General features: G+C 35.1%; 1 long non-coding RNA gene across 2 annotated transcripts; it reads right to left on the reverse strand.

Moving 5' to 3' along the window:
* Positions 1-264: 264 nt before the first annotated feature.
* On the reverse strand, positions 265-1,850 carry LOC148587174 (uncharacterized). Of its 2 annotated transcripts, none has more exons than XR_015911295.1 (2): positions 1,796-1,850; positions 265-554 (listed from the first exon to the last, which is right to left on the reverse strand). It is a non-coding gene; the product is annotated as an uncharacterized LOC148587174 (long non-coding RNA). The 2 variants fall into 2 exon arrangements; XR_015911294.1 differs by lacking the exon at positions 1,796-1,850 and adding an exon at positions 1,066-1,102.
* Between the last annotated feature and the right edge of the window lie 9,492 nt (positions 1,851-11,342).

Below are 11,342 nucleotides of genomic sequence, written 5' to 3' on the forward strand. Positions count from 1 at the left end.
CTTCTTTGGACAGGCTGGCTGTTGTCAAGGCTTCAGTTTCAATAGGTTCGGATTCGGCTTCTAAGCCTTCTTCGTGTCCCCGAACTCGGGGTCCTGCTCCACCAACCCCGGTTGACGAGAGCGACTCCTCGGCTGTAACGCCCCGATATTTGAACTAGCAAATATCGAAGTCGTGACGCTGCAACTTTAGAAAATACAATCTTACAGCGGAGTATGTATATTTTTTTCTTTTTCTATGACCTAGGAATAACTTACACAACACAGTTGAGCTGACTGAAATACCTCGAGGTGATATATTATTAAATAAAATAGAAACATGGTTTTCATTACAACATATGTACACACTAGGTGTACCAAATATATGCCACAGACGACACCTAAATTAACATAGTAATATCTATTAAGTTTACACACATCACCATACATAATAAAAGCGATTAACATAAATGAGACTTGCTCCATAGAGTAAGCATAAATCCTGCAGCAGATGGTCTATCAACCATCAAAACCAGTAAAAGGACCATCGTCCTCACTTTCTATCCCTGCATCAAGATCTATGTAAAGATGACGTTATCATATTTACATAGGCAAACAAGTGAGTAATCTATTTTCCTAGATATAAAGACTAAAAAGACTAGTTTGAACAAATAAGATTAAAGACTAAAATATATAATAATGAATGAGTTGTGAATGCAGCGTAATGACAGATTAGTTTGTGTTTTATGATAATCTTTCTTCAGACCTCTTCTCATGAGCTCTCAGCCCGCTTACGTCCGTTATGTCCCTCACACTTTAGAGGTTTACCTGTTTGGTGCTGGCAATTACACCGTCCCAGCTTAGTTATATATTAGGCCTGTTAGACGGTTATATACCCCCATCCACTGAGATACCGACAGTTCCTCGCGGCAATCCACCCAGCTTGTTCTTAAGGTGGCTATCTTATCAGCCCATTTTATTAGACACATTATGCAGCAGTTGTATTGTAAAATTATATCAATAAGACAAAATAAGAATTCATATAACAATAAAACAAAGCTAGTACTCAGTAAGTATTTCCATACTTACACTCCTTAGTGTAGTATTCTGCTCCACTTTTGCATATAATACATACATACAAACAATACTTAGTTCATTCTCCAATAATATCATTGTTTAAAGACCCTCATCTTTTTATATTTATTTATTATCCGTCACTTCATCTTTACTTACTCATTTTATTATATTAATCTAAGATAGTTACTTATAACTAGCTTTATGCCTGAATTCATTTTTGGTGACGAGGCTAATGGCCAGTATCACTAAATACAAACTAGTATTATAAATAATATATATAAAACATGACTCGAATTTTGGAGATGAGACCAATGGTCCGTACCTACCAAAGTATGAATCAATATTTAAATGACAATAAAAGAAATGACTGAATATAAATACTGAATTCATATTCTGGGGATGACCGCCAAAAATATGAATTAAAATTTAAATGACATAAAAGAAATAACTGAATGTAAATAATGCATATTTCGGGGATGAGATCAAATGGTCCTTACCGCCAGAAATATGAACAGAAATTTAAATGACATAAAAGAAATGACTGAATGTAAATACTGTAAAGTAAATAATATATAGATAATATTATAAGTCCTTAATTGATTTTGTCCACTAACTCTTTATTATTAATTCACTTGTATCCATTACTTTATTTTACATTATATGCTTATTGGGTCTTTAAACAATTAAATGAGAACAAGTGATAAAAGCAATAAATCATGATATTTATACAAGAAACACTTACCCAAAAATCCTTAGAAGTAAAACTCCACCAAATCTTCTCTAGGTAGCTAGTTTAGAAAAACATTTGAATACTACAAGAAAGATTTTAGGCTATATGGTTTTTGACTAGAACTAAGATAAGAAATAAAATGAAAGGAGGAGCAAACAATTTTACTTGTTCTAAGATTGTAAATGAAAAGCAAGTGAAAGTGACTATAGCTTAGGCTCTATTTATAAGAGAATGAATGGTTAGGATTTATTTTTAAACCTTTGATCTAAGGGTTGAGATGGATTTAACCAAAAGAATGAACCTAGTCCATATTTCATGCTCTATACCAAATAGTATTTTCGTCCAAAATGAGGGCAGTGTATTCCGATCCATTTTTCAATGTCCAAAACTACTCCGATTGACATGAAATTTTGAGAGTAGATAGAGGACTCCGAGACAAACATTTTATATTTTTGGTTCGACTTCATCCGAGTTCGTTTGAGTCTATTTTTGGCCTATACAAAGTTTCCAATTCAACTTAAGCTTTAACTATTTGCATTCCCACTTGGCCACTTGTCTTATTAAATCATTATAATCATGATATTTACTATAACCATCATTACTAGAAGACTTTAAGCTTTCAACAAAGGTGGCTAGCCTTGGTATCTTTCTTTAGCAGTTTTAATCTCATTTAGACAGTATGAAAATTAAGACACTGCTTTTTAGGCTAAAAAACTGAAAAGTTTCAAATTAATTTATGACTTCGCTAAACACCAATATAAATAATTTATTCACTAGATTGGGTTTGATTATGCCCATAAACATATTAGTGAAGCTAAATTTTTAGAATTGAAGTAATATACATAAGAGGTCAAAAATCAATGTAATATACATTTAACACTAAATAGTTATTTAATATCATTAATCCACATATCATTGTTCTAATTTATCGATTATATTTTTAATCTATTTAATATTATTTAAATAAGATTTTTAAAATCTAGGTTGTTACATTCTACCCCCAAAATAAAGGCCGACAATGGCAAAGCCCCCTTGGAGCCACTTTCGAAGAAGGGGCGTGTGGACAGGTCGAGGGAACTTCTGAGTGTGGTGCCTTTCGTTCAATCCGATTCCATTCTCGTAACCTTTAGACCTCCTTGCAGTTCGGATGAGACTCTGGAGCCCATTCCTTCGGTGGAAGTCACTCCTCTTCATGTGGTTTCTTTGGACGTGCGGCCTCGGGAACCAGGGGAACCAGTTGCCACTCGAAACGAGACCCACGATCCACCTTCCCCCTAGAGTGTATCTATGGACCCCCCGACTGAACCATCAAGCCAAGCTCTCGTGTACCGAGGACAATTGCTTAGGGGTTATTCTGGGAGGAGTTCACCGATAATCAAGTCATTGGCTCGGGCTTGAGCGGGAATCCTTTGTCTGCCGTCACCAGATTGCTTTCGGTAGATTACACCCAGGGAGAAGGTCGACTCACTCTGCAGATGTTTGTAGATAAGCTGATCCACTATCATTACTCGGTGAGTTGCTTATGCCTTGTCTCTTAGATGCCCTGGTTGTATTTGACATATGATTTTCTTCTGTGTAGTGCTCTACCCTTATTGCAAGCTGGCACAAAGAAATTACAAGAAGGCCTACAGGAATATGCCAACGAGAGAGTTGATCTTTGAGATTTAGTTCAGAAGATGAGCAACTGGCAAGACGCCTCCAATTCTCAGGGTCCCGATTCTGAAGTAGAGAGTTTCCATCGTTTGCTGGAAGCAAAGAAGGATGAGCTCTTTGAGACTAAGCATGTAGTGTCCCAGAATTTTCAAAGCTATTTAAATAGATTATTTTGATAATGATGTTATTTTAATATCCATTGTAGCTAAGGATTTTAATTCTTGGGAAATTTATGAGAGTGATAATTAGAGAATGGTAATTGGTGAAATAGTATAGGGTTGGTGAAATAGTAAAATGAGGGTATAATTGTAAATTGAAGATAGAATGAGGGTATAATCGTAAATTGAAGGTAGAATAGTATAGGGTTGGTGAAATAGTATAGGGTTGGTGAAATAGTATAGGGTTGGTGAAATAGTAAAATGAGGGTATAATTGTAAATTGAAGAAAGAATGAGGGTATAATCGTAAATTGAAGGTGGAATAGTGTAGGGTTGGTGGAATAGTGTAGGGTTGGTGGAATAGTATTTGATTTTCTCCTATAAATAGAGCTCTTCTCCTTCAGAATTTTCACAACTTATCTCCTCTCCCATCTCTTGCATATATTCTTCCTTCTTCCGCTTTTTACTCGGTCTTTCTTCTTTCTAAGAGTGTTTACTCAGAACAGAGAGAGAAAGGGCGAGACCAAGCGCTACAAGAAAGAAAGAACACAAGAGATAGCGGACTTTAGAAATTAGTTTCAAAAGATATACTAGTGGTGTTAGTCATATTGGAGCAACTAGATTCCTTCATACCACTTCTAGCTTCAGTCTAGAGGTAAGTAAATTCACTACCCCTTCTAAAATTACTTCATGTCATGCTATTTATATATTCTTGTCATGCTATTTATATATTCTTGTATCAAACTGTAAATGATTATTTTATTTACCTGTCATGGAGATATGTTGCATGCATGAAGGATTTCTAAAAGAATTATTTAGAAAGTTTATATTTCTTTAAATGCTTTTTAAGCACAACAAGTTTATATTTGGAAAAGTTTCCATTTTAAGAAAAGAAAGTTGAGAAATGATGATGATTATAAGAAAGAAAAAAGATGATAAACCCTCCTACATGTTGCCCTAAGATGCATCAAAAGAAGTACAAAGAAAAGTACAAGAGATGAGATAAATGTTTATGAAATGAGGGCACATGTATGGAGGAGAGTATTTTTGGCCCCAAGATAAGATAAGATGAGAGTTCGGTACCGATACTCGGATGGAGGCGAAACCACTGAAGGAGGCTATGCCAGAAGGTGGTATTCCATCAACTAGACCGTTGAGTGCACCAAGAAAGAGTTAATTGACGGTCGGGCATGGCTGAGGCCTCAGTTCAGTGCCATGGTCACAGGACCCGCAACCCTCGTGCACAGGGGTAATAGTGTACATGGGCCTTATTATGAGAAAATGATACTATATTTTCAACGATGATATGCTATGATGATTTACAGAGATTATTTATAATGATGCATTATGATGATGATTTATAAAGATGATTTACAACGATGATCTATTACTAGATGTAATAGTATGTATATGTTACGGGAGATGCAACCGTACATACAGATATTATTATGGCTAGAATTATATTTATTTGCGAAAATGATTTTCAAAACTGAGAACAAGGAGTAAAACTATTTATGGTTGTGGATTTTACTTGCTGGGCCCCCTTTGGGCTCATTCAGTTTTATTTCTTGTTTTCAGGTAGAAAGGATGCTGGAATAGGAGGCCGGAATGGGGTGGGAATAATTATTAATTTTCAAAGTCTTTTCATATAAGTTATTGTAATGATATGATATTCCGCAACTAAAGTTTAATGTTTTCTAATTTCGCTTGTAATAAAATCTCTTGAATAATGTTTTATACATTTTTCGTATCCTCTAAAATCAAGTACTCTGATAGACCTTATAGATCTTTGCAAAAACTTTTGTTGTAAAAGAAGAAAAGTGGCAAACTCAGCCTTAACGGGCTGGGGATGTTACAAAGCAAAAGCATACTGAATTGAGGTTGGCCAACGCACAACTCCAAGATCGTTTAGAAGCTGCCAATCGGAAGAACCAGGAGTTGGTGAAGCATACCAAGAAGATGGATGTTACTACTACTCAGGCGAATGCGGGGCATCTTAAAGCTGCAGAGGAGCTTCACCAAGCTTGGACCTCTGAGGAGGGTTTCTGAATGCTTTCCGAGACACTCGAAGCTCAATTATTCAGTCGGAGGATGCTCGTGAGAACCTTGCAGCAGACCTGGAGGCTTCCTAAGCGAGGTGTAGTCAATTTGCCACGGGTAGGTATTGGAAAGCTAAAGCAGTCCGCTATTTCGTGGAGTTGTCTTTTGTTCCCTGGCTCTGAGACTTGCTCTGGGAGCTTGGATTTCATTTGAGTTTTGAGAATTGCCGGTACCGTCCCCAAGAGGTAGCTCAATTGACTGGGACCACACTTAATGAAGTGGAGGTCACTAGTTCGAATCCTCCTCCCCCTCTTGTGCGGACATGTCAAAAAAAAAAAAAAAAAAAAAGAATTGCCGGTACCAGACCATTCACCGGGAACGAATCAGCATAGACCCTGCCACAGTGACATCGGATTTTTTGGATGTTCCCCCTGCTGCTATTGATGAGATGGTGGATACAGGCAGAGACTTGATTCCGGACTCTCCAAAGGTAAATGTGTATGGCTTCCGACCGGTGGCCAACTTACCCCCTGAGCCTCTTGGCCCCCAGATTAGCTTTGTCGACGGCGATGATAATGTTGCTGCTGGGCCTTCTTCGTAGCTTAGTCTTTTGCTGTTTTTCTTTTCGTCTGTACAAGGAATATTTCTGAACACTTGGGTTGCTTTGACTTTGGAACTTTCGTTTCTGAACACGTGATTTCTTGTACACTAAAACCTTTTCATTTGTGTGATTTGTTTGCTCTCGGCTCTTTGTGATTGTCAGTAGACTACCCCCTATGACCAAGGATTTGAAAAAGTAATTTTTTAACTCTTGGTCATTAAATTTTTTGCACTCCTTTCAGTATTGACGTTTCAGGTTTGGAAGGTCATCATGATTCCGCACATTCTTCTGTAGCGTGACATTAAAGGTGACCTTTCATCTATCGAGGATTTTTGTATTATAAATACCCCTCCTTTGCATTTCAATTTTTTCATCCAACTTATTTCGTGTTTTATTTTGTTTTCTGTGTTTCATGGCTTCTTCATTTGGGAGCTTGGCAAAGACTGACTCCTCTGTTGCTTCGGCCATTTTTCCATTTGGAGATGGAGTTTTCTCCCCTCATTCACAAACTGAACGATTCTATTCTCGAGTTCCTCATGATTCTGACGCAGAACTCAATAGCCAATTAGCGGTTTGCTGATTGGTTTGACGTGACACGCCATTAAAATATTGAGATTGTTGATTGGTTTATTGGATGTCTACACATGTGCTATACTTTCTTAAAATTGAGAGGTCTATTTGATTTTACATTCAACCATATGTAAAGAAAAGTGTTTAACCCTAAAGTTCGGTGATTATCATTATCTCTACGCTCATAAGAGGTATGATTATCATTAACCCCAAAGAAAAGGTCTATCATAAGCACGCACCATCAATGCCCAGACAACCAGGGACGGAGCCAGAAATTATTATGAGCAGGAGCCAAAATATTTTGCTCTTATGGGCCAATAGTAGGGATGTCAATCTGATTCAGGTTCCTAGTTATTGGCCAAAACTGGGAACTGGAATCGGGGTACTTCGGTTATTGGTTTTGGGAAACCGGAACCGGTTAACCGACCGGTTCCGGTTTGTACCCTATCATCCGAACCGGCTTATTTTAGGTATTAGGCCTTAAATAAGCCTCTTTTTTTTGCACACAATTGGCCCATTTAAAAAATAAATAAATAAAACTATTAGCCTTTTTGGGCTTTGTTGTGATTGTTCTAAATAATAAATAAATAAATAAACCTAAAAAAGCTCAAAAATCCTAAAAAAATCAATGTTTTTGCCTATACGGGACTTAAAAATAAAAATCCAATTTTTTAAATGCCATAAAAATCATTTTAAAAGGTTACCTAATAGCCTAATACATAATATATGAAAATAAGCCAACAGCAAAAAGAGATATCTCCTCACAACTACAAACCTAAAGAAAACAATAAAAACAAATATTTAAACAAACCAACAACCACAAGAAATACCCCCTTATTATAACAATTCAAAACCCAAAAAAATAAAACAATAAAATAAAACAATAAAACAAGTATTTAAATAAACTACCAACCAAAAGAAATACCCCTTTACAATAAAAATAATTCATAAACATACTACAAACACAATGAAACCTAAACTAAAAACTAAACTAAACACTAAAAAGTAAAAATAAAAGCAAATATATATATATATATATATATATATATATATATATATATATATATATATGCACCTAGTTACCTAGTTATAACTGGGTGCCAAAAACTGGAACCAGAACCGAGGTCTCTGATTTTTGGTTTTTTCCAACCAGAACCGGAATCAGGACCGGTTCGGATCCCAGTTTCCCGGTATGTATTGACACCCCTAACCAAAAAAAATATATATATATTACCCTATACTTTTTGTTTTTTTACCTTAAAAATTTGTTGTTCTTAGGAATTGGCCGGAGAGGCGGGCATGGCCTATACCAGTCCCCCCTTCCTCTATCCCTGCTCCTTAGCCACCTCCATGCCGGGTCGTAAGCATGTGACACCTCCTCCCCCATGTCAAACAAGCCCAGCCGCCGATCACCAACAGGAAACTGCAGCAAAACATAAAGAGAAGGAAAAAGATAACCATATAAACACACTTCTTATTCATCCTAAATAAAAAACTTCTGAGTACAAACAACACCAGTCAAGCATTTCCTATTCAACAAATCCGCACAAACAACATTAATTATTACAATTTATTAAAAAAAACACACATTATTACAAGTTGATGTTATGAGATTTTTTAATAAATCATGTCACTCTCCTCCCACCGGCCAGTCGATGTGGTTGACCTTCTTAAATCTCAGGCTTGAGTGTTTTGGTGTGGGGCACCAAAACTGTTTTAGTACATGGTGAATGATATATCATTAAACTACAAAGAATGATTAAGTCATTGAATTGGGATTTAAGTGTCACGTATAAGTATAGTCAAATGGATTAATTGAATAATTCAAAAGTATAAGCTAGAGTTTTATTTAGTAGAATTAATAGCGACTTATGGCAAGTTATGAGATGACAAGTATCACAAGTCTATTATAGCTAGTTATATTTTTCCTTTCCAATTAGGGGTGGGCGTATTAATTGTTTACCGCCTACTGACCGCTTGCTGACTACCACTAAACCGTCACTGACCAACAATTGACTTCTGACAGTCGATAGACAGAATAAAAATACTGTTTTGACATTAGTTCGGTTTGGTAGGCGGTAGAAATTTGTTTTTGTCGATTAACCAACAATTAACCGATTTTTCAAGTAAATTTTGAATTTTCAAGTAACTTTCCTTATTGTGTTTGTCAGTTGATTTGTGGTTGTCATTTTGGCTAGTGTTCCATGAATTTACCTCTCTCTTTTTTTTTTTTTTCTTTTTTTTTTTCATTTATAAAACATATTATTTACTGATTATGTAGTTATAAGAAAGTTGATAAATCTTAGCATAAAAATTTGTAATCGACAATTAACCGATTTAACCGACCACCTATTTATTGAAAAAATCAAAATTATTCCTTGTTGGTATGAAGTCGGTTAATTAATCAACGTGACCGACTTTTACGAATTGGTAATCGAAAATGCCCTTATCGGCACCGATCGAACCGATGCTGACCCTTACTTTCGGTCTCTTCTCAAGAGGATGTAAATTGACTTATTTTATTATTATAGGCAATGTTTTGACAATAAAACACGAGCGAAAGAATTTAATTCTTAAGTGGTCAAGTTCTTGGAAATTATTTGGCGCTAGGAAATTGGATTTCTATGTATAAATGATTTAAATAGGATTGGACTAAGGATATATAAAACTCAAAGAGAGCTCCTACTATTAGGATGGGATGTTAAAGTAAGGTTTTACAATCTCTAATAAGATATTGACACATCATTTAAAAACACCAAATTCAATAGTCATGAAAACACCAAATCTAGATCTTATGAAAAAATAAAAAAATAAAAAAAATAAATAATGCTCCACTGGCCCTAAAAAAAACCCACCACCTCCTCAACGGCAGGAGGAGAGATTGGATATGACAGATGGTGGCAGAGATGACATTGAAAGTTGGCCACCGCCTCCTCCTCCTTTTTTTCTCTTGAAAGGGAAAGAGAAATAGGTATTTTGTTTTTTGTTTTTTTTTAATCATAAGATCCGGTGTATTTATTCTTATTGTTTGTGGTGAATTTAGCTTATTTGTTACTTTCTTATTGGATACTGTAAAAGATTAGTTTTACCCCATATCCTGAATGAAGCTATTCTCAAACTCAAAACCCAAGCTTTGAGACTAAAGAAGATGGACCAGGCTGGGCATAACCTTAGGCACCAAGATCCTCCCCATGGTCATGTATCACCTTTGTCCAAAACTTCAAATCCCCTTTGTTCAATTAATGCACAAAGGGTGAACATGCTTCTTCTCTCTTTCTTTCACATTTCTCTTAATTTTGTGGGTTTGTTCTGCTTCAGCTTGGTATAGGAAGAAGCAAGAGAAACAAGAGAAGAAGCTCCGAAGGGACGGAGAAACCTGGAGCCCCAAAGGGGAGGGAGAAACGTGAAACAAGTGGGGAGATTGTTGACAAACTGTCAATCTAAATTTTCATTCATCATAAGACATAAGCTGTCAAATAGATTAGAAAAATAATAATGTTTAAATAGACAACAGACTAAATCCTAACCCTAATCCTAGGGCAACGCCCATTTAATAACTTGCCTAACATAATTTTATTCGCTTAGCTAACATTACCTAAGTGATGCGGAAAAAAAAAAAAATAGTCTTTTATTTTATTTGAGTCTTATTACTTAATTAGTTCATTTGTATTTAGATTAGTGTTTTATTTATATTTTAAGAGTAATTGTAATGGGCTTGGCCCAAAGTAAGTTAAATTAAGATTATTGTTGTTTAGTAATTCAATAATGGGCTTGGCCCAAAAATCAGTTAAGTTAAGGTTAGGGTTATAATTTAAAGTTTGTTTGAGATTGTGTTTGAGAAATATAGTTTTTAAGTCAAAATCGTTTTTTTGGCAAAAGCTTTATTTTTAAGCTTTTGCTAAAAGTACGTTTTGGCAATTTTTAGGCTTTTTTGGATTGCGTTTGAAGGTCCTAAAAGTGCACTTTTAAGGGTCCAAAAAGCTTAAAAATGGCCAAAACATACTTTTGACAAAAGCTTAAAAATGAAGCTTTTGCCCAAAAACTCTTTTTGACTTAAAAACTCTATTTTTCAAACGCAATCTCAAACAGACTCTTAGTCTTTTAGGCTATTTAAGCTTAATGTTCTATTGTAATACTTATATTATGATTTATGAAAAAATCAAAAATGTTTTTTTCTTGGAGGCGTAATTGGTCTCTTTTGGTGGTGAGACTCTAGTTCAACCTCATTCTCTTGTTATTTCGAAATAAAGATAGATATATAAAGAAAAATATTTACGTCAATATTTTTTCTATCTTACTTATTTCATGACACAAATTTCTTAGGACAGAAATTTCCTCCAAATTAATCTGAAAGAAATATCCTCCGACCTATATAAAATAGTGTCAAGTATTTAATTATAAACATTTATAATGTACATTAAATTTTAGTCTAAGTTAGTAAACTACTATTAATGAGGTTAAAAATTTAATGTGCATTTTAAATATTTATAGATACTTGACACTATTTTATATTTTAGAGAATATTTCTTTCAGGCTGG

The sequence above is a fragment of the Corylus avellana genome, chromosome 2, assembly GCF_965113065.1.
Source record: "Corylus avellana chromosome 2, dhCorAvel1.hap1.2, whole genome shotgun sequence".
Lineage (NCBI taxonomy): Eukaryota > Viridiplantae > Streptophyta > Magnoliopsida > Fagales > Betulaceae > Corylus > Corylus avellana.